Raw genomic sequence first — 20,766 nt, 5'->3', positions numbered from 1 at the left:
CTTCCTCCAGTTTTTCTCCATTCAAACTCACCTCCCAGTTGACTTGACCCTCAACCCTACTGTACCTAATAACCTAGCTCTTATTCACATTTACTCTTAACTTTCTTCTTTCACACACTTTACCAAACTCAGTCACCAGCTTCTGCAGTTTCTCACATGAATCAGCCACCAGCGCTGTATCATCAGCGAACAACAACTGACTCACTTCCCAAGCTCTCTCATCCCCAACAGACTTCATACTTGCCCCTCTTTCCAAAACTCTTGCATTCACCTCCCTAACAACCCCATCCATAAACAAATTAAACAACCATGGAGACATCACACACCCCTGCCGCAAACCTACATTCACTGAGACCCAATCACTTTCCTCTCTTCCTACACGTACACATGCCTTACATCCTCGATAAAAACTTTTCACTGCTTCTAACAACTTGCCTCCCACACCATATATTCTTAATACCTTCCACAGAGCATCTCTATCAACTCTATCATATGCCTTCTCCAGATCCATAAATGCTACATACAAATCCATTTGCTTTTCTAAGTATTTCTCACATACATTCTTCAAAGCAAACACCTGATCCACACATCCTCTACCACTTCTGAAACCACACTGCTCTTCCCCAATCTGATGCTCTGTACATGCCTTCACCCTCTCAATCAATACCCTCCCATATAATTTGCCAGGAATACTCAACAAACTTATACCTCTGTAATTTGAGCACTCACTCTTATCCCCTTTGCCTTTGTACAATGGCACTATGCACGCATTCCGCCAATCCTCAGGCACCTCACCATGAGTCATACATACATTAAATAACATTACCAACCAGTCAACAATACAGTCACCCCCTTTTTTAATAAATTCCACTTCAATACCATCCAAACCTGCTGCCTTGCCGGCTTTCATCTTCCGCAAAGCTTTTACTACCTCTTCTCTGTTTACCAAATCATTTTCCCTAACCCTCTCACTTTGCACACCACCTCGACCAAAACACCCTATATCTGCCACTCTATCATCAAACACATTCAACAAACCTTCAAAATACTCACTCCATCTCCTTCTCACATCACCACTACTTGTTATCACCTCCCCATTTGCGCCCTTCACTGAAGTTCCCATTTGCTCCCTTGTCTTACGCACTTTATTTACCTCCTTCCAGAACATCTTTTTATTCTCCCTAAAATTTAATGATACTCTCTCACCCCAACTCTCATTTGCCCTTTTTTCACCTCTTGCACCTTTCTCTTGACCTCCTGTCTCTTTCTTTTATACGTCTCCCACTCAATTTCATTTTTTCCCTGCAAAAATCGTCCAAATGCCTCTCTCTTCTCTTTCACTAATACTCTTACTTCTTCATCCCACCACTCACTACCCTTTCTAATCAACCCACCTCCCACTCTTCTCATGCCACAAGCATCTTTTGCGCAATCCATCACTGATTCCCTAAATACAACCCATTCCTCCCCCACTCCCCTTACTTCCATTGTTCTCACCTTTTTCCATTCTGTACTCAGTCTCTCCTGGCACTTCCTCACACAAGTCTCCTTCCCAAGCTCACTTGCTCTCACCACCCTCTTCACCCCAACATTCACTCTTCTTTTCTGGAAACCCATACAAATCTTCACCTTAGCCTCCACAAGATAATGATCAGACATCCCTCCAGTTGCACCTCTCAGCACATTAACATCCAAAATTCTCTCTTTCGCGCGCCTGTCAATTAACACGTAATCCAATAACGCTCTCTGGCCATCTCTCCTACTTACATAAGTATACTTATGTATATCTCGCTTTTTAAACCAGGTATTCCCAATCATCAGTCCTTCATCAATTATTGTAGTATATTATCAGACTGAGAACCTTGTCTTCATCAATTATTGTAGTATATTATCAGACTGAGAACCTTGTCTTCATCAATTATTGTAGTATATTATCAGACTGAGAACCTTGTCTTCATCAATTATTGTAGTATATTATCAGACTGAGAATCTTGTCTTCATCAATCGCCTTGCAGTTTCTAGCTACAATATCTCGTACGACCTTCTCTTCCTTTCGATACATTGTCGTAAATGTGTTCCTGTAGTAAACTTTAATGCTGTCAAGTTGAGGTTTTCTGTTTGCTCTAGCATGTTGTTCACAATGGTATCAGATTCCGTATTTGAATATCCATTGTTAAATAACATTTGCTGAACACGTCGGAGTTCTTGGTGTAGGAGTTGCCAGGTTGAGCACACCTTGATCGCTCTCCTCACACATGCACGACTGACACTCCTCTTGTCATGTTCAACACATTCACGTATTCCATTCATACATTTACCTTGCTTGGTTGGTGGGCTTTCTGTAGACGTCGGTGATGACAGACCCTGTTGTGGCCCTCACCATGACATCTGAGAAAGGAACCTTACCATATTATTCAGCTCGGCTGTAAATCTTAAGCCTGGAGTTTCTTGAAGTCGGTTACGAAGGTTTTGCAGTGAGTTTAAGTTATCGACGCAGATAAGAATGTCGTCTATATTTCTGCAGTCAACCTGGGCTCTCATGTTGTCAGTGCGCACTGCTGCACACTCCACATAAGGACCTAAATGTCTGCGCAAAGAGAACCACCCCAGGGGCGCCCCATGGCTATTCCATCCACCTACCGCTAAAGCTTGCCACGCGGACATCTGACAGGTGCATCCATATATTCATATATATATATATATATATATATATATATATATATATATATATATATATATATATATATATATATATAAAGAGTGAGGGTTGTTCCTGGAGGTCCACTAAATGACGGTTGGTGGCAGCGATCTGAGCGCCACATCTGCCCGGCCACACCACCGTCACACATATTCCTCCTCGATCATTAGGAGTAGTACCGAGGCTGATAATCATTATAATCATGGCAGTAACAGCGGGGAAAAAATTTAGTCAATGTAACTACGGTACTGTCGCTATACCTCACCCTGACGTGCCCTACTGACGTGTGTGTGTGTGTGTGTGTGTGTGTTGCTGCCTCGCTGGTATGTGACGGTGGAGTACGGTAATGCCACACATCTTCCCAAAGAGTGTGTTCTCAGAAGTGACACCAGTAACAGCGAGGAATTATGGCTGATCAATATAAACGCACACACACACACACACACACACACACACACACACACACATATATATATATATATATATATATATATATATATATATATATATATATATATATATATATATATATATATATATGATATTCATTTCAGATTTACATGAAGAAATGAGAATATTCCTGCATTTGTTGACACTAAGTGTGTCCCATGACAATTCCTTTGTTAGCAAAGTGCTTTCGCAAGTCACATTGTACACTAAATAAAATGTGTACTTACAGATCCAACATTTTAACATATTACACACTTATGAATTATAGTGTTTCTTGTGTAATATATTGTGGCCTGGTTAATAAGGCAGTGTTGCGGGGTTGTGGGTCCTCGCCTCTAACACTAACACTGTTAGTGAGGCAGTGTGGTGGGGTTGTGGGTCCGTCTTTCTAACACTAACACTGTTAATGAGGCAGTGTAGCGGGGTTGTGAGTCCCTCTCTCTAACACTAATAGTGTTAATGAGGCAGTGTGGTGGGGTTGTGAGTCCGTCTTCCTAACACTAACACTGTTAATGAGGAAGTGTGGTGGGGTTGTGAGTCCGTCTTCCTAACACTAACACTGTTAATGAGGAAGTGTGGTGGGGTTGTGAGTCCGTCTTCCTAACACTAACACTGTTAATGAGGAAGTTTGGTGGGGTTGTAGGTCCGTCTCTCTAACACTAACACTGTTAATGAGGCAGTGTGGTGGGTTTGTGGGTCCGTCTCTCTAACGCTAACACTTAATGAGGCATTGTGGCGGGGTTGTGAGTCCGTCTCTCTAAAACTAACACTGTTAATGAGGCAGTGTGGTGGTGTTGTGGGTCCTCGTCTCTAACACTAACACTGTTGATGAGGGAGTGTGGCGGGGTTGTGAGTCCTTGCCTCTAACACTGACAGCCGCCAGTGTACTTGACTGGTTGACACATCCGTGCGCCTGGCTCCAGCCACAGGCTCTGTTGCCGTCCTATTTTTCCCTTTATTTTCCTGTCATTGTCTTGATCACGTCACGCCCAGCAACCCACTTCCCTTCCTAAAGTATTTAACTCTTAAACTTCGTCCCTCCAGTCTGTTAACAGCCAAGACACATCTTCATAACTTTATCTCCAGCCACCTGGACACCTGGATACCTGGAGATGGTGACGGTGGTGTCCAGGGACCCCGACGCTACTGTCAGTAAGGAGTGGCCAGGGACCCCGACGGTACTGTCAGTAAGGAGTGGCCAGGGACCCCGACGGTAATGTCAGTAAGGAGTGGCCAGGGTCCCCGACGGTAATGTCAGTAAGGAGTGGTTAGGGACCCCGACGGTAGTGTCAGTAAGGAGTGGCTGGGGACCCCGACGGTAGTGTCAGTAAGGAGTGGCCAGGGTCCCCGACGGTAGTGTCAGTAAGGAGTGGCCAGGGTCCCCGACGGTACTGTCAGTAAGGAGTGGCTGGGGACCCCGACGGTAGTGTCAGTAAGGAGTGGCCAGGGACCCCGACGGTAGTGTCAGTAAGGAGTGGCCAGGGACCCCGACGGTAGTGTCAGTAAGGAGTGGCCAGGGACCCCGACGGTAGTGTCAGCGGGTTCATCATCATGAGATGGTGGGTCGAGGGATGGTAGGAGTGACGTTGTGTATTATGATTATGACGCAGATGAGCGTCCGGTGGTCACCAGGCTGGAGGGCCAACAGATGGGAGACACCTCCACCCTCAACCAGGCGAGGCGCCCGGAGGATTAAAGAAACTTTCTCAAATATTTGATGATCAACACATCTAGCTTGCTGAAGGAAACGTCACCAAGCGAAGCGTATGTCTGTCAGGTATTCTCAGTTTTAAGAGTAATAAAGATCACCATAGCAAAATTTTTGCGTCGACTTCGTAGTGTATAACGAAATAGATATGTATGAATTCCTGACCATAGTTAATGTCTTTACATTAATTCAAAATGGAGATCAAGATAATCAACCAACATTTGGAAGGGGGTTCGAATCTACTTCAGTATGGATGATTCTTGAAGAGTCCCAGCTCTTTTGGTGGAGTCTGGCGGTGCTTGACATCCACTCGCAAGCTCTGTATTACTGCAGTGGACCCGTGCCGTGTGTCGGGCTGGGATGAGGACTTTACGTTGTGATTGACTGGAGCCTTTCTCATAGCCAGGTCGATGTTTATTGGTTTCTAGTTGAAGCTCAGGTAAGCCACGAGTCTTCTGTTGCTTATTTAGCGACCTGCCTCTGTGAGCTATTTTGTGAGCTGTAACTTTTCTCTGCAGGGCTGTTAGGTTGGCATGTGAGGCTCTATCGAAAGTCGTGTACCTCCTCTTGTGATCACTCAGCGCCTCCTGGCATTGTGGAGTGCAGGTGGGACTTGTGATCTCCATCACTATTATGAGTATTGATAACAGTGGCTTCGGAAGATTCAAGAATGTATTCATAGTTTTCTCGGTATAAGAATAACTTCCTCACCAGATATGTTTAGACTGCTGGTCCTTGAGGGAGTCTCACAGGCCACCCTACTGATTTAGAATCATGATCTCTTACAAAAGAGATCCAGACTGGGATGTGATCTTTTCCCAGGGAAACACCGTAACTACCACACATGACGTCATTCTTTTACATTTGGGGAGAACAAAGATAATTGGACTGAGGTCATATTGCCTGTCCGGTGACGAGGGGTCGTATTGTGATTGTTCTTATGAGGAAACGTATCATTTTCATAAACGATTTAAACTCTTCTATCATCAATATCTGTTCTTGACTTTCCGACATCATTGTTAAATGGAATGGCCAGAAACGTGTTCACAAACTTCAGGTCGGCCACGTCCACCCCATCATCCCCCAACCGAGAACGCCAATTTTAACACTTAAGGAGAGTTTGAGGGCCATTCCTTGTGTAGCTTTTGTACTGAGTTTCCCCTGGGATGTGTACTGCAGTGGATACCTCCAGCTGTGCCGACCGTATAGCGGAGGTTATCTTAGCTGAAATGGAACCCTGCGTCCCCTCCACCAGCTCTGTCTCCCTCTAGCCATGATTTGATTGCTCTTGTTCTGATGCCTCGTGCATCAGGAACAAATCATATCAGACCATAAATCTTTGCCTTAAATCCAATTCCACTTTCATTTCTGCTCAGACGTCAAGCACACTTTCATGAAAAAAGAATGTGTTGATGTGACTTGTTCTACCAAATAGATATTTCTGGTCCTTCGCTAAAAGCATCTCCTGTAACCTTTGTAATGTAACCTTTCCACCTGTTTTTCCGACTTGATTGATAGCTACATCTCCAGCTGATAAAGCCGCTCTTTTAGATACCGTTTCTTCTCAAATTTTACTTTGTATGATTCCGCTTCCAGTCTTCCTCGCCTGTCTCCTGCCACTGTCTTATACCCTCTTCGGTATTTTCCTGTCACAGGATCGCCCAGGTACGTTACCATCCTCAACTGGATAATCCATGTGGCCTTCGGGTCGACGGGTGACGGAGGGACCTTGCCGAGCCTCTGGTAAATGTACCTTCCATGGATTCCTGGGAGATCGTTGACCCGAGTCCCCTCGTGTAGCGCACTCTCATGGCGGGACTACCTGCGTTTCTGCAGGCGAAAGGTCAGAATTCTTTTTAAACTTCAAATATGATTTCTAGATCTCTTTCGTCTTTCGCTCGGATTCTGAGGTCTTTGATGAGAGGTCGTTAGCATTGTGGGGATACGCGAGTTACATCTGATTCGGGAAGGTGAGTTATAACAGATGCTCTGCAGAAGGTCACACAAGGTTGTGTGTTAAGTTGAGGGCCAGTATATGTCTCAGTGTTGCATTTCCTCACTGTGTAGAGAACAGATGCCAAGGATTCATCAGGTCCCGACTCTCCTGAGGTCGCATCAACCATCTTCGTCCGACCTGCAGATGAGACATTTACCTGTGCCTTAAGTGTGCGGGTCCCGCTTCTTTTCCTTCCAGTGGGGCAGTCGTGAGTGAGGAGCCAGTGTTCTCACCTGTACGGTCAACAGATGCTAGGGTTGCTGGCTTACAGTTGCCAGGGAAAACACTTGGTTTAGCGAGACTTTCGACGTCTACATTTTTTTCCCCCTCGCCGTGGCCACACCTCTGACATTTGGAACACCTTAAAGGGCCTGGAAAGAGGATCCGGACTCTACTTCTACGTCCAGCACATATTTCAGTGGTTTATACCGTTGGTTGACGAACTACAGCATCCACTGATGTTCGCTTATCGTCACCTCCAGCTCACCCACCAGTGATACAGTTGGTGACACTGGCATCTGCAGACGCTGCTCCCTCAGCCACCCCATCATAGTGGAGGTTTCCTCCCCCTGCTCCAGTGGAGGTTTCTTCCCCTGCCGTAGTGGAGGGTTCCTCCCTTACTGCATTGGAGGTTTCTTCCCCTGCTGTAGTGGAGGCTCTCTCCCCCTGCTGTAGTGGAGATTCCCTCCCCTGCTGTAGTGGAGACTCCCTCCCCTGCTGTAGTGGAGATTCCCTCCCCTGCTGTAGTGGAGGCTCCATCCCTGTTGTAGTGAAGGTTTCCTCCCCATGCTGTAGTGAAGGCTCCTCCCCCTGCTGTAGTGGAGGCTTCCTCCCCTTGCTGTAAAGGAGGCTCCCTCCCCATGCTGTAGTGGAGGCTTCCTTTCCCTGTTGTAGTGGAGGCTTCCTCCCTCTGCTGTAGTGGAGGCTTCATCCACTTGCTGTAATGGAGAATTCATCCCTCTGCTTTAGTGGAGGCTTCCTCCCCTTGCTGTTGTGAAGGCTTCCTCTCCCGGTTGTAGTAGAGGTTCCCTCCCCCTACTGTAGAGGAGACTTCCTACCCCTGCTGTGGTGGAGGCTCCCTCCCCCTGCTGTAATGGAGACTTCCTACCCCTGCTGTGGTGAAGGCTCCCTCTCCCTGCTGTAGTGGAGGCTCCCTCCTACTGTAGTGGAGGTTTCTTCCCCATGCTGTAGTGGAAGCTCCCTCTCCTTGCTATAGTGGAGGCTTCATTTCCCCGCTGTAGTGGAGGCTTCCTCCCCATACTGTAGTGGAGGCTCCCTCCACCTGCTGTAGTGGAGGCTTCCTTCCCCTGCTGTAGTGGAGGCTTCCTCTCCCTGCTGTAACAGAGGTTTCCTCCCCTGCTGTAGTGGAGGCTTCCTCCCCCTGCTGTAGTGGAGGCTTCCTCTCCCTGCTGTAGTGGAGGCTTCCTCCCCATAATGTAGTGAAGGCTTCCTCCACCTGCTGTAGTGGAGGCTTCTTCTCCCTGCTGTAATAGAGGTTTCCTCCCCCTGCTGTAATGAAATCTCTTTCTTCCTGCTGTAGTGGAGGCATCTTCCCCCTGCTGTAGTGGAGGCTCCTTCCTCCTGCTGTAGTGGAGGCTCTCTCCCTGGTGTAGTGGAGGCATCTTCCCGCTGCTGTAGTTGAGGCTCCCTCCCCCTGCTGTAGTGAAATCTCTTTCTTCCTGCTGTAGTGGCGGCATCTTCCCCCTGCTGTAGTGGAGGCTCCTTCCTCCTGCTGTAGTGGAGGCTCTCTCCCTGCTGTAGTGGAGGTATCTTCCCGCTGCTGTAGTGGAGGCTCCCTCCTCCTGCTGTAGTGGAGGCTCCCTCTTCTTGCCATAGTGGAGGCTTCCTCTCTCTGCTGTAGTGGAGGCTTCCTTCTCATGCTGTAGGCGAAGGATTCCTTCCCCTGCTGTGGTAGCGGCTTCCCCCTGCTGTTGTGGAGGCTTCCTACCCCTGCTTTAGTGGAGACTCTCTCCCCCTGCTGTACTGGAGATTCCCTCTCCTGATGTGGTGGAGGCTCCCTCCCTGTTGTAGTGGAGGTTTCCTCCCCATGCTGCAGTAAAGGTTCCCTTCCCCTGCTGTAGTGGAGGCTTCCTTCCCTGCGTAGTGGAGGCTTCCTCTCCCGGCTGTAGTGGAGGTTCCCTCCCCCTGCTGTAGTGGAGGCTTCCTTCCCCTGCTGTAATGGAGGTTTCCTTCTCCTGCTGTAGTGAAGGCTCCCTCCCCCTGCTGTAGTGGAGGCATCCTCCCCTTGCTGTAGTGGAGGCTTCCTCCCTATGCTGTAGTGGAGGCTTCCTTCCTCTGCTGTAGTGGAGGCTTCATCCACTTGCTGTAATGGAGAATTCATCCCTCTGCTTTAGTGGAGGCTTCCTCCCCTTGCTGTTGTGAAGGCTTCCTCTCCCGGCTGTAGTGGAGGTTCCCTCCTACTGTAGTGGAGGTTTCTTCCCCATGCTGTAGTAGAAGCTCCCTCTCCTTGCTATAGTGGAGGCTTCATCTCCCCGCTGTAGTGGAGGCTTCCTCCCCATATTGTAGTGGAGGCTCCCTCCACCTGCTGTAGTGGAGGCCTCCTCCCCCTGCTGTAGTGGAGGCTTCCTCTCCCTGCTGTAATAGAGGTTTCCTCCCCTGCTGTAGTGAAGGCTCTCTCTCACTGCTGTAGTGGAGGCTTCTTCCCCTGCTGTAGTGGAGGCTCCTTCCCCCTGCTGTAGTGGAGGCTCCCTCCCTGCTGTAGCGGAGGCTTCCTCTCCCTGCTGTAGTGGAGGCTTCCTCTCCCCGTTGTAGTGGAGGCTTCCTCCCCATAATGTAGTGGAGGCTCCCTCCACCTACTGTAGTGTAGGCTTCTTCTCCCTGCTGTAATAGAGGTTTCCTCCCCCTGCTGTAGTGAAATCTCTATCTTCCTACTGTAGTGGAGGCATCTTCCCCCTGCTGTAGTGGAGGCTCTCTCCCTGCTGTAGTTGAGGCATCTTCCCGCTGCTGTAGTGGAGGCTCCCTCCTCCTGCTGTAGTGGAGGCTCCCTCTTCTTGCCATAGTGGAGGCTTCCTCTTCTTGCCATAGTGGAGGCTTCCTCTCTCTGCTGTAGTGGAGGCTTCCTTCCCATGCTGTAGGCGAAGGATTCCTTCCCCTGCTGTGGTAGCGGCTTCCTCCCCCTGCTGTTGTGGAGGCTTCCTACCCCTGCTTTAGTGGAGACTCTCTCCCCCTGCTGTACTGGAGATTCCCTCCCCTGCTGTAGGGGAGGTTCCCCCTGTTGTAGTGGAGGTTTCCTCCCCATGCTGCAGTAAAGGTTCCCTTCCCCTGCTGTAGTGGAGGCTTCCTTCCCTGCGTAGTGGAGGCTTCCTCTCCCGGCTGTAGTGGAGGTTCCCTCCCCCTGCTGTAGTGGAGGCTTCCTTCCCCTGCTGTAATGGAGGTTTCCTTCCCCTGCTGTAGTGAAGGCTCCCTCCCTCTGCTGTCTTGGAGGCCCCCCTCTCCATGCTGTAGGGGAGGCATCCTTCCCTTGCTGTAGTGGAGGCTCCGTCTTCCAGCTGTGATGGATGCTCCCTCCCCCTGCTGTAGTAGAGGCTTCCTCCCCTGCTGTAGTGGAGGCTTCTTCCCCATGCTGTAGTGGAGACTTCCTCCCCTTGCTGTAGTGGAGGCTCCCTCTTCCAGCTGTAATGGATGCTCCCTCCCCCTGCTGTAGTAGAGGCTTCCTCCCCTACTGTAGTGGAGGCTTCCTCCCCATGCTGTAGTGGAGGCTTTCTCTTCTATCATAGTGATGATTCCATCTCCCTGATGTGATGGAGGTTCTGGTCTCTTAGTATAGAGATCCCGTCTCCCTGTTGTTGTGAAGGCTCCGTCCCCTTATGATTGTGGCGAGTCCGTCCCCATATTCTTGTGGAGGTTCTGACCTCCAATTATTGTGGAGGCTTTGTTCCCGTGTTATTTTGGAGGCTCTATCACCATACTGTAGTGGAGGCTTCGTCACCCATTATAAAGAACGCTTCCTCAGTGTGAGAAAAACTTAGCCCCGCAACATGGTGGAAGCTCCACCTCTTCATCCATAACCCTATGTAGTGGAGGCTCCACTCCTCCATATCCACTTCAGGTGGAGGCTCTGCCACGCGAATCCCCCTCCCACTCCTGGTTCCCCACTTGTAATACTCCCTCACCTTTGACTTCACGTTACCCGAGATATGAGGAATTTCAAGACAGGAATCCGGATTAGAATCCGGAACTTGTTTTTATCTCGCCTTCCCTATGTCAAAATGTTACATATAATAATGATAATAATAATAATAATAATAATAATAATAATAATAATAATAATAATAATAATAATGATAATAATGATAATAATAATTCTTTAGAGGGTTTGCATATGATTAAGATGCCGGAGACAACTTTGCTGACGGCACAACCACTAGTGTCAGCAGCGAACCCGCTCGTGGCAGTAGTGTGGTCACTCGTAGGTAGTTGCAGTGAACCCACTCGTGGCGGAAATGTGGTCACTCGTAGGTAGTTGCAGTGAACCCGCTCGTGTCAGCAGCGGCTTACTCGTGGTAGCGCCGAAATCCACTCGTTGCCGTCCTCAGCAGTGAGTTTTCTCGTGGTAGCACCGAATCCACTCGTGGCAGCAGTGAATCGCAATCAACGCAGCTGTGAACCCACAGGACTGGAGGAAACGGTAAGAATATATTCATTCTTCACTGTCATGAATTACTGAAACATGGAAGGTATTTGCTTCACACATCATCAGTGAACGGTAATTATTCACGGCCTAAGAACATAGTTTAAAAGGATAATTCGTGAGAAAATGGACATGGAATGTTAAGGACAGATACTTTTTTTTTTTTCATGTTCGAGGTATCAGTCACGGACAGAAGGCCACATTAAGGCTGGGCCTTAATTAAAATAGAAAAAAGACAAGGGAAAGTGTTTACTAAGTTTGGAGGAAGTGAAGGACCTGTCATTTGAAATGTGCCAGATCATAGTTACGGTAGCAGCATATGGTTATAACAAAATTGGTAATTTCCCAGTTTAGCAACGCACTGAAACTTGCTTTAGATATAAAGTTATTTTGCTTTACAATTGGAATATAATATTAAGTTGTATAGTATTCATGTTTAGTTCAATTATGTTATATAAGTTGATAGGAGTGAGGGTAATGAACATCAGGGAAAATGAGGGGTTACTGAGGGTAAACATAAGTGAAACAATTAAGTAAAATCAACAAAAGCAATGAAGATCCTCAACCCCCTCTGACAATCGAAATTTATCTTAATTTATAATATTGTAGTCGAAATGTTACCAGAGACACTTGTGTCTGTGAATCACGCCAACTGCGGACAATGTCAACAAATTGACGACGACCGAGCGACCGTTTGCGCCACAGCCTAACCTCTTCACAAGCAGGGTGTTGTGTCCAGCAGCATACCGCATGATACATATGGACGTCACAAACCTCCGCTTCTAAGTGGAAGTTACGAAGGTTTTCAAAGGATCGGTTGGTTTGTCGTTATTCAACTACGTTTAAATTAACTCGACATTTTTTTCCTGATACTCGCAACCCAAGCCTATTGTAAAATCCTAGAATGAAATATAATGCTCAAACAACTCCGCACTTCTCTTTTCATGTCTGAGCATTACACTACCATTGCAGAACAATATCATCGAGTATCAAAGACTAGTTTCGATACGTGGCTAAACTGGTAATTTACCACACAATATTATGTACAATCAAGGTTTACAGCAATTGGATGAAATAGCTTCAGCACTACTCATCGTTTATCATCTGGTCAACTGTAACAGTACAGTATTGGAAAGTTTAAGTTGGGCCCAAATGATTATTCGAATTTAGTTGCACTACTTATATCCATAAGCCTTAGAAAATACATAAATCCACGTTAAGACTTCTGGCATCCAGAATTTTCAAGTTACTGAGGTGAAAGATATTACCTTGCTTCTCTGGCTTTGGTCTGGTTCGTTGTCTAATTCAGTCTATAAGTTTATTTAGTTCCTTTCATGACTTTTGTTTTTGACCCAATCAGTTAATGTTTGTCCTCTTGGGCTTCCGTTTTCTGTTATCCCAGAGGTTGGGTTGTCAGTACCGCCGACTAGATTACTGTGGAATACACTTCCAATGGTGATGGTTTGGTTTATCCAATTTGTAGAATTTCTTACATTAAATATTGTGACAGATTTAATGGAACTGGCCTTTGCTTGAATATTTTGTTAATTTTACTCGTATTTTATTTTAAACTAGGCACTCATTAAGTACAGGATGTTTACAGTTCACTGTTGATGGTGAAGCAAGCATTCGAAACGTTTGAATGTTTCATAAGGAAGTTTGATATATATATATATATATATATATATATATATATGTGTGTGTGTGTGTGTGTGTGTGTGTGTGTGTAATCATGAATTCGTGCCTATATAGTGGCAGCTGTACTTGCACTACACAATACAACACTAATCACCTAACAATGATGCAGCAGGAGGCGGTAGCATCAAAACAATCAACAAAGGATGCTCTTCAAGCGTTCCCGTCACAAAAACGTTGAGTAAAACCCAACTTTTTCCGCCCTTTTTGTAAAAAGTGCCTCGGCTTAAATTGAACCTTTGATAGCGGAACAAACCCGACCATGACTTACGTGAATATCATTGTCATGACGCCAAGCTCAAAAATGTGTTTGATGTAGTGGGCCCGACAGACACTCGCAAAAATATCAATTCGTCAAAAAAAAATCAGAGAAAATGTTGTCCATTCTTGTAATTCCCGTGTATGGAATAACTTCATCGGTAAAAGTAGTTTGACAGCAATGTAAAATGTAAGACATTGTTTCACGAAGATCGTAATTTGTCAGATACAGGCAGATAGGTAGTAGCTACTGAGGTGTTGTTGTCTCGAAGCGAAAACTGGTCGACTGTCAGACTGGGCCGAAGCCGCACCAGTGTGTCTTGGGAACCGGGTAAAGGCTGGATACTTCATGATTTTTAAATTATCTTGGTCAGGACTGATTACATTATGTCTGGTCTGCTGGGAAGTTATCGACCTATACCTTCCAAGGTCCCACGTATATACCCTGAAATAATCTATGCACCACTTCATTTCCTTCCCCAGCATCCCTAGAGATGCCTGCACTGTTAACAGCAGTTTGGACCTGTAATATGTAAACTAGAGTAGTTCGGTATACCCTCAGTCTCCCCCCCCCATCTAACAACACACACACACACACACACACACACACACACACACACTTCAGAGACAAGATTTCAAGGCTTGGCTTCATCATCAGCTCTGGCGTAGAAGTAACTTGTTCGTTTTGTGATCTCGCATTTGTAGGAGAATATCTCTCAGAGAGTCTCGCCGTCTCCCTCTGGTGTAACGTATTTGGGTTTGGTAGCATAAATCAGGAGCTCCCATGGACTGCTACCTTCCTCCTGAAGCACTGGTCTACCTTTCCTCCTCCTGCGAGTTCTACTGCAATCGTTTTTTTTTCTGTAAATTACATTGTAACTTACCTTCAGATCCTCGGTTCATCTTGATACCGTGTGGTGCTGACCTGGCTGTGTTTGTCCATACGCGTCTTGTTTCTCTTCGCTAATTCTGGGATAATGAGACTACTGTATGCAGGTGATTGTTTTGGGGCAAGTTCAGAACACAGTAAAGTTGGATTAACAACAGTTTATTAGATTGACATCGTTTAGAGTAACAGTGTCATATCCACTTATCATCCCTGGTTCGTTGCACGTACGCCATGTGCCTCGTCCGTCGTCCTTTGCACGTGTTCTGAGTGCATTGTCCGTCGTCCGTCCGTCATTCATACCGCACCATCATCTTGGGAACCACCCTCTCTTACGCTGACGAAGTTCGACACGAACGCTTGGGGCTCCTGACCCGGCCATCCAGGCTGCCACGTACACTTAGTGCAACTGACTCTGTCGTCCATGGTGCCACGGACGTTTTGAGGCAGCTGACCCGGCCATCTGAGCTGGGTAATCTCGACGGAAACTGAAGCACCTTAGATAAACACTTTAACAACTACGGAGAAGATCTCAGCCGAAGTTGACATGGATGGTTCGTGTAGATCTCCGTCAACTGTACAACATCGGTTAGTCTAGTGTGGCGTGTGTATACCACTCGTACAACAGGGATCAGTGCAGCAAATGGTGAGGCTCGTGCAATACTAGTGAGTTTAGCATGCCCGTCGAGCTGTTATACTTGTGGTAAACTATCCTATTTGAGTTACGTTGAAACAGCCGTGGTAAACCACCGCTACTGAGCTGTTACAATAGCTGCAAGTAAGCCATCATCTTCGAGGTATATAAGAAATAGCCGTTAAGAAGTTATCCCTGATGTGCTACGATGTATTACCTGAGGCAGACCATCCCCGACACATGATATAAGTAGCCGTAGGTAAACTCTCCCCACGGGAGCAGGTGGCAGCAGCAGGCGGCAGGCAGGCAGGTCTGGTGGCGCTGACAAAGCTTCATAAATAACGGTTGGCCATGCAAGAGGCATGAGTCACCAGGCTGAGGTTTACGGGGCAGCCAGCACCACACCTTTGTTGAGCCAGCGCAGCTCGACACACCCACTGGGTAATAAGATGTGGAAGACTAGCATTATTGATAAGTTTACGTACTTAAAGGACAGAAGACTGGGGAGGTAATGTTGTGTGCGCTGGACCGTTCATGTGGCTTCATCCATCTGTTGTCGACCCATATTGGTGGGTCAGTGTCCCGTCCTGTACCCTCGCCATCTCTCCGTGACCCATATGTACGTACGGCAGGTCTGGGGTAATGGAACGAGACACATTTGATGCATGGATATGGCCCACAAAGCTGTAGTGGGTGGAGTGGACTTGAGGGATATGAGAATACAAATGGGATACAAGTGAAGATGATAGAGCATTGTCAAGCAACAACAGAGGTGTTGAAGACGAGAAAAACAAGTGGGAGGCGGGAGAGGATCCTGAAGGACGCCCCTCTTCCCTCGGGGACTCTGGTGGGCGGTCGCAGTGAGAGGAGAGACTTCTGAAGTGATTCCAGCCGGCCACCTGATGCAGGGGGTGTTGAGGGAATGTGGAAAGTGACTGATGGACCAGGTCAGTACTCCCCTGGGACGCGGGGATTCGGTCTATCATGTTCTGGTTGAATCTACCAGAAGGTCTGAGTCACACAGGTTCTGGCCATCTCTGCTTGAACTCACCGGGAGGTTTGCGTCAAGTTCTGGCCACCTCTGTTTGAACTTACCAGTAAGGTCTAAGACAAGATCTGACCATCATTGGTTGAATTTGCCAATGTGTCTGTGATAAGTTCAGGGGAATAAGTTAAAGATCAAGCAGTTTTGACTGTCCATATTTGGACAGTGCATGGTCGTGGGTAGTGAGTGCATGGTAGACAGTGGTGAGTGTGTGACAGTGTCCGTGGTGAGTGTGTGGCAGTGATGAGTGTGTGACAGTGGTGTGTGTGTGGGAGTGGTGTGTGTGTGACAGTGACAGTGATGAGTGTGTGACAGTGTCCGTGGTGAGTGTGTGGCAGTGGTGAGTGTGTGACAGTGGTGTGTGTGTGACAGTGACAGTGGTGAGTGTGTGACAGTGTCAGTGGTGAGTGTGTGACAGTGGTGAGTGTGTGACAGTGGTGTGTGTGTGACAGTGACAGTGGTGAGTGTGTGACAGTGTCAGTGGTGAGTGTGTGACAGTGGTGAGTGTGTGAGTGTCAGTGGTGAGTGTGTGGTGGTGAAAGTTGTAATATTATGGTGGCTAAGTAAACCTTTGAACATGGCGACGTAAACCTTTAAGCAAGGCGAAGTAAACCCTTGAGCATGGCGACGTGAACCCATGAGCATGGCGACGTAAACCTTTGAGCATGGCGACATAAACCCTTGAGTATTGCGAAGTGAACCCTTGAGCATGGCGACGTGAACCCATGAGCATGGCGACGTAAACCTTTCAGCATGGCGACGTGAACCCATGAGCATGGCGACGTAAACCTTTGAGCATGGCGACATAAACCCTTGAGCATGGCGAAGTAAACCCTTGAACATGGCGACGTGAACCCATGAGCATGACGACGTAAACCTTTGAGCATGGCGACGTATACCTATGAACATGGCGACGTAAACCTTTGAGCTTGGCGACGTAAACCCTTGAGCATGGCGACGTAAACCTTTGAGTGTGGCAAATTAGACCTTTGAGTATGGCGACTTGTACCTTGCAGCATTGCGACTCAAACCTATGAGTATGGCAACTTTGTACTACAAACATGACGACTTAATACTTTGGGTATGGCAACTTAAGCCTTTGACTGTGGCAGCTTACGACTTTAAGGATAACGAATTAAACATCTGAGTTTGGCAACTTAGACGTTTTAACATGGCGAACTAAACTCTGAGTATGGCAACTGAAACCTTTGAGCATTACGACCTAAACTTACGAATATGGCAACTTAAACCTATTAGTATATGGCGACTTAAACGTTTGTTCATAGAGATTTAAATCTTTGAGCATGGCGACTAAAACCTTCGTGTATGGCAACTTGAACATAGCAACTTAAACCTATGAGCGTGGCGCCTTAATTTTTTTGTGTATAGCAACTTAAACCTGCGAGTATGGCAATTTAAACCTTTGAGCATGGCGACGTAAACCTTTGAGCATGGCGACTTAAACCTTTGTGTATGGAAACGTAAACCTTTGAACATAGCGACTTAAACCTGAGCATGGCGTCTTAAATCTTAGTGTATGGCAAGTAAACCCATGAGCATAGCGACTTAAACCTTTTTGCATGGCAGCTTAAACCTTGAACATAGCAACTTAAACCTATGAGCATCGCAAGTTAAACCTTTGTGTATGGCAAGTTAAGCCTTTGAACTTAGCGACTTAAACCTGATCATGACTACTTAAACCCTTGTGTATGGCAACTTAAACCTTTGAACATATCGGCTGAAACCTGAGCATGGCGACTTGAACCTTTGTGTATGGCAAGTTAAACCCATGAGCATGGCGACCTGAGCGCGACAGGTTTACCCTTCCATGTAATGACGTTAGCCTGTGGGTAATTGGATAACCTAGTGTGTGGATAACCTAGTGTGTGGATGGCCTAGTATGTGAATGGCCTGTTGAGTGGACGGCATAGTGAGTGGATAACCTAGTGTGTGGATAGCCTAGTGTGTGGATGGCCTAGTATGTGAATGGCCTGTTGAGTGGATGGCATAGTGTGTGGATAAACTAGTGTGTGGATAGCCTAGTGTGTGGATGGCCTAGTATGTGAATGGCCTGTTGAGTGGACGGCATAGTGTGTGGATAACCTAGTGTGTGGATAGCCTAGTGTGTGGATGGCCTAGTATGTGAATGGACTGTTGAGTGGACGGCATAGTGTGTGGATAACCTAGTGTGTGGATGGCCTAGTATGTGAATGGCCTGTCGAGTGGATGGCATAGTGTGTGGATGACCTAGTGTGTGGATAGCCTAGTGTGTGGATGGCCTATTATGTGACTGGGTTGTTGTGTGGATGGCCTAGTGTGTGGATAACCAAGTGTGTGGATAACCTAGTTTGTGGATAGCCTAATGTGTGGATGGGCTAATGTGTAGATAACTTAGTATGTGGATAGCCTAATGTGTGGATGGCCTAGTGTGTGGATAACCTTGTGTATGGATAGCCAAGTGTGTGGATGGCCTAGTGTGTGTGGATAACCTAGTGTGTGGATGACCTAGTGTGTGGATAACCTAGTGTGTGGATAGTCTAGTGTTTGGATGGCCTAGTGTGTGGATAACCTGCTGTGTGGATGACAGTGTGTGGATAGCCTAGTGTATGGATAACCTGATGTGTGGATGGCCTAGTGTGTGGATAGCCTAGTGTGTGGATAACCTGGTGTGTGGATGGCCTAGTGTGTGGATAACCTAGAGTGTGGATGGTTTAGTGTGTGGATGGCCTGTTGTGTGAATAACCTAGTGTGACAGTGGCCTAGTGTGTGGATAACCCAGTGTGTGGATAGCCTAGTATGTGGATAACCTAGTGTATGGATGGCCTAGTGTGTGGATAGTCTAGTGGGTGTATGACCTAGTGTGTGGATGGCCTATTGTGTGAATAACTGTGTGACAATGGCCTTGTGCGTGGATATCTTTGTGTGTGTATGGCCTAGAATGTGAATGGCATGTTTTATGGATGGCCTAGCGTGTGGATAACCTAGTCTGTGGATAGCCTAGTGTGTGGGTGGCCTGGTATGTGGATTGTCTATTGTGTGGATGGCCTGTTGTATGGATGGCCTGTGTAGATGGCTTAATGTGTGCTGGTCTAGCATGTGGATAGCCTAGCGGGTTGATGGTCTAGCGAGTGGATGCCTAATGTGTGGATAACCTAGTATGTGGATGGCCTAGAGCGTGGATGGCCTATCATGTGGATGGCCTGGTGTGTGAATGGCCTAGTGTGTAATGGCCTAGTATGTGCATAGCCTAGCGTGTGGATGCCTGTGTGGTTACCCTAGTGTGTGGATGGCCTGGTGTGTGGATAACCTAGTGTGTGGATGACCTAACGTGTGGATGGCCTAGTATGGGGATAACCTAGTGTGTGTGGATGGTCTAGTATGAGGATGACTTAACGTATGGATGGCTTAACATGTAGATAACCTTGTGTGTGGATGGTCTAGTATGAGGATGACGTACCGTATGGATGGCTTAACATGTAGATAACCTAGTGTGTGTGGATGGTCTAGTATGAGGATGACGTACCGTATGGATGGCTTAACATGTAGATAACCTTGTGTGTGGATGGTCTAGTATGAGGATGACGTACCGTATGGATGGCTTAACATGTAGATAACCTTGTGTGTGGATGGCGTAGTGTGTGATGGTCTTGTATGTTGGATGGCCTAATTTGTGTATAAACTAGTGTGTGGATGGCTCAGTGTGAGGATGGCTTAGTGTGAGGATGGCTTAGTGTGCGGATGGCTTATTGGGTTTATGACCTAGTGTGTGGATGACCTAGCAAGTGCATAACCTATTGTGTGGATGTCCCAGTGTGTGGATGGCATAGTATGTGGATGGCCTAGTACGTGGATAACCTAGTACGTGGATAACCTCGTGTGTGGATGGCCTATTGTGTGGATGGTCTAGTGTGTGGCTGACCTAGTATGTGGATAACCCAATTTGTGGATGACTTAGTGTGTGGATAACCTAGTATGTGGATGGCCTAGTGCGTGGTTTGGTCTAGTGTGTGGTTTGGTCTAGTGTGTGGAAGACGTATGATATTTGGATAACCTGGTATGTGGATAGCTTAGTGTATGGATAACCTAGTGTATGGGTGGTCTATTGTGTGGATAACCTAGTATTTGGGTGGCCTAATGTGTGGATAACATAGTGTGTTGATGGCTTAGTGTGTGGATAACCTAGTATGTGGATGGCTTATTGTGTGGATAACCTAGTACTTGGATGGTTTAATGTGTGGAAAACTTAGTGTGTGGATAGCATAGTGTGTGGATGGCCTTGTATGGATAACCTTGTACATGGATTTCTTTGTGTGTTAGTAACCTAGTGTGTAATGGCCAAGTGTGTGAATTGCCTTATGTGTGGATAACCTAGTATGTGGATGGCCGACTATTTGGTTGGGTTAGTGTGTGGATAACCTAGTGTGTCGAAAACCTAGTATATGGATGGTCTTTTGTGTGGATAACAGTGTGTGGATAATGTAGTATGTGGATGGCTTATTGTTTGTATGGCCTAGTGTGTGTATGGCCTAGTATGTGGAAAGCCAAATGTGTTGATGGCCTAGTGTGTGTATGACCAAGTATGTGGACGGCCTATGGTGTGGATAGCCTAGTGTGCGGATGGTCTAGTGTGTTGATGGTGTAGTGTGTGGTTGGACTAGTGTGCGGATGGCATAGTACGTTAATGGACTGGTGTGTGTTGATGTGTGTGGATGGCCTTGTGTATGGATGGTCTGTTGTGTGGTTGG

The sequence above is a fragment of the Panulirus ornatus genome, chromosome 10, assembly GCF_036320965.1.
Source record: "Panulirus ornatus isolate Po-2019 chromosome 10, ASM3632096v1, whole genome shotgun sequence".
In the NCBI taxonomy this organism is placed as follows: Eukaryota; Metazoa; Arthropoda; class Malacostraca; order Decapoda; family Palinuridae; genus Panulirus; species Panulirus ornatus.
Note: the sequence above shows the minus strand (reverse complement) of the source record.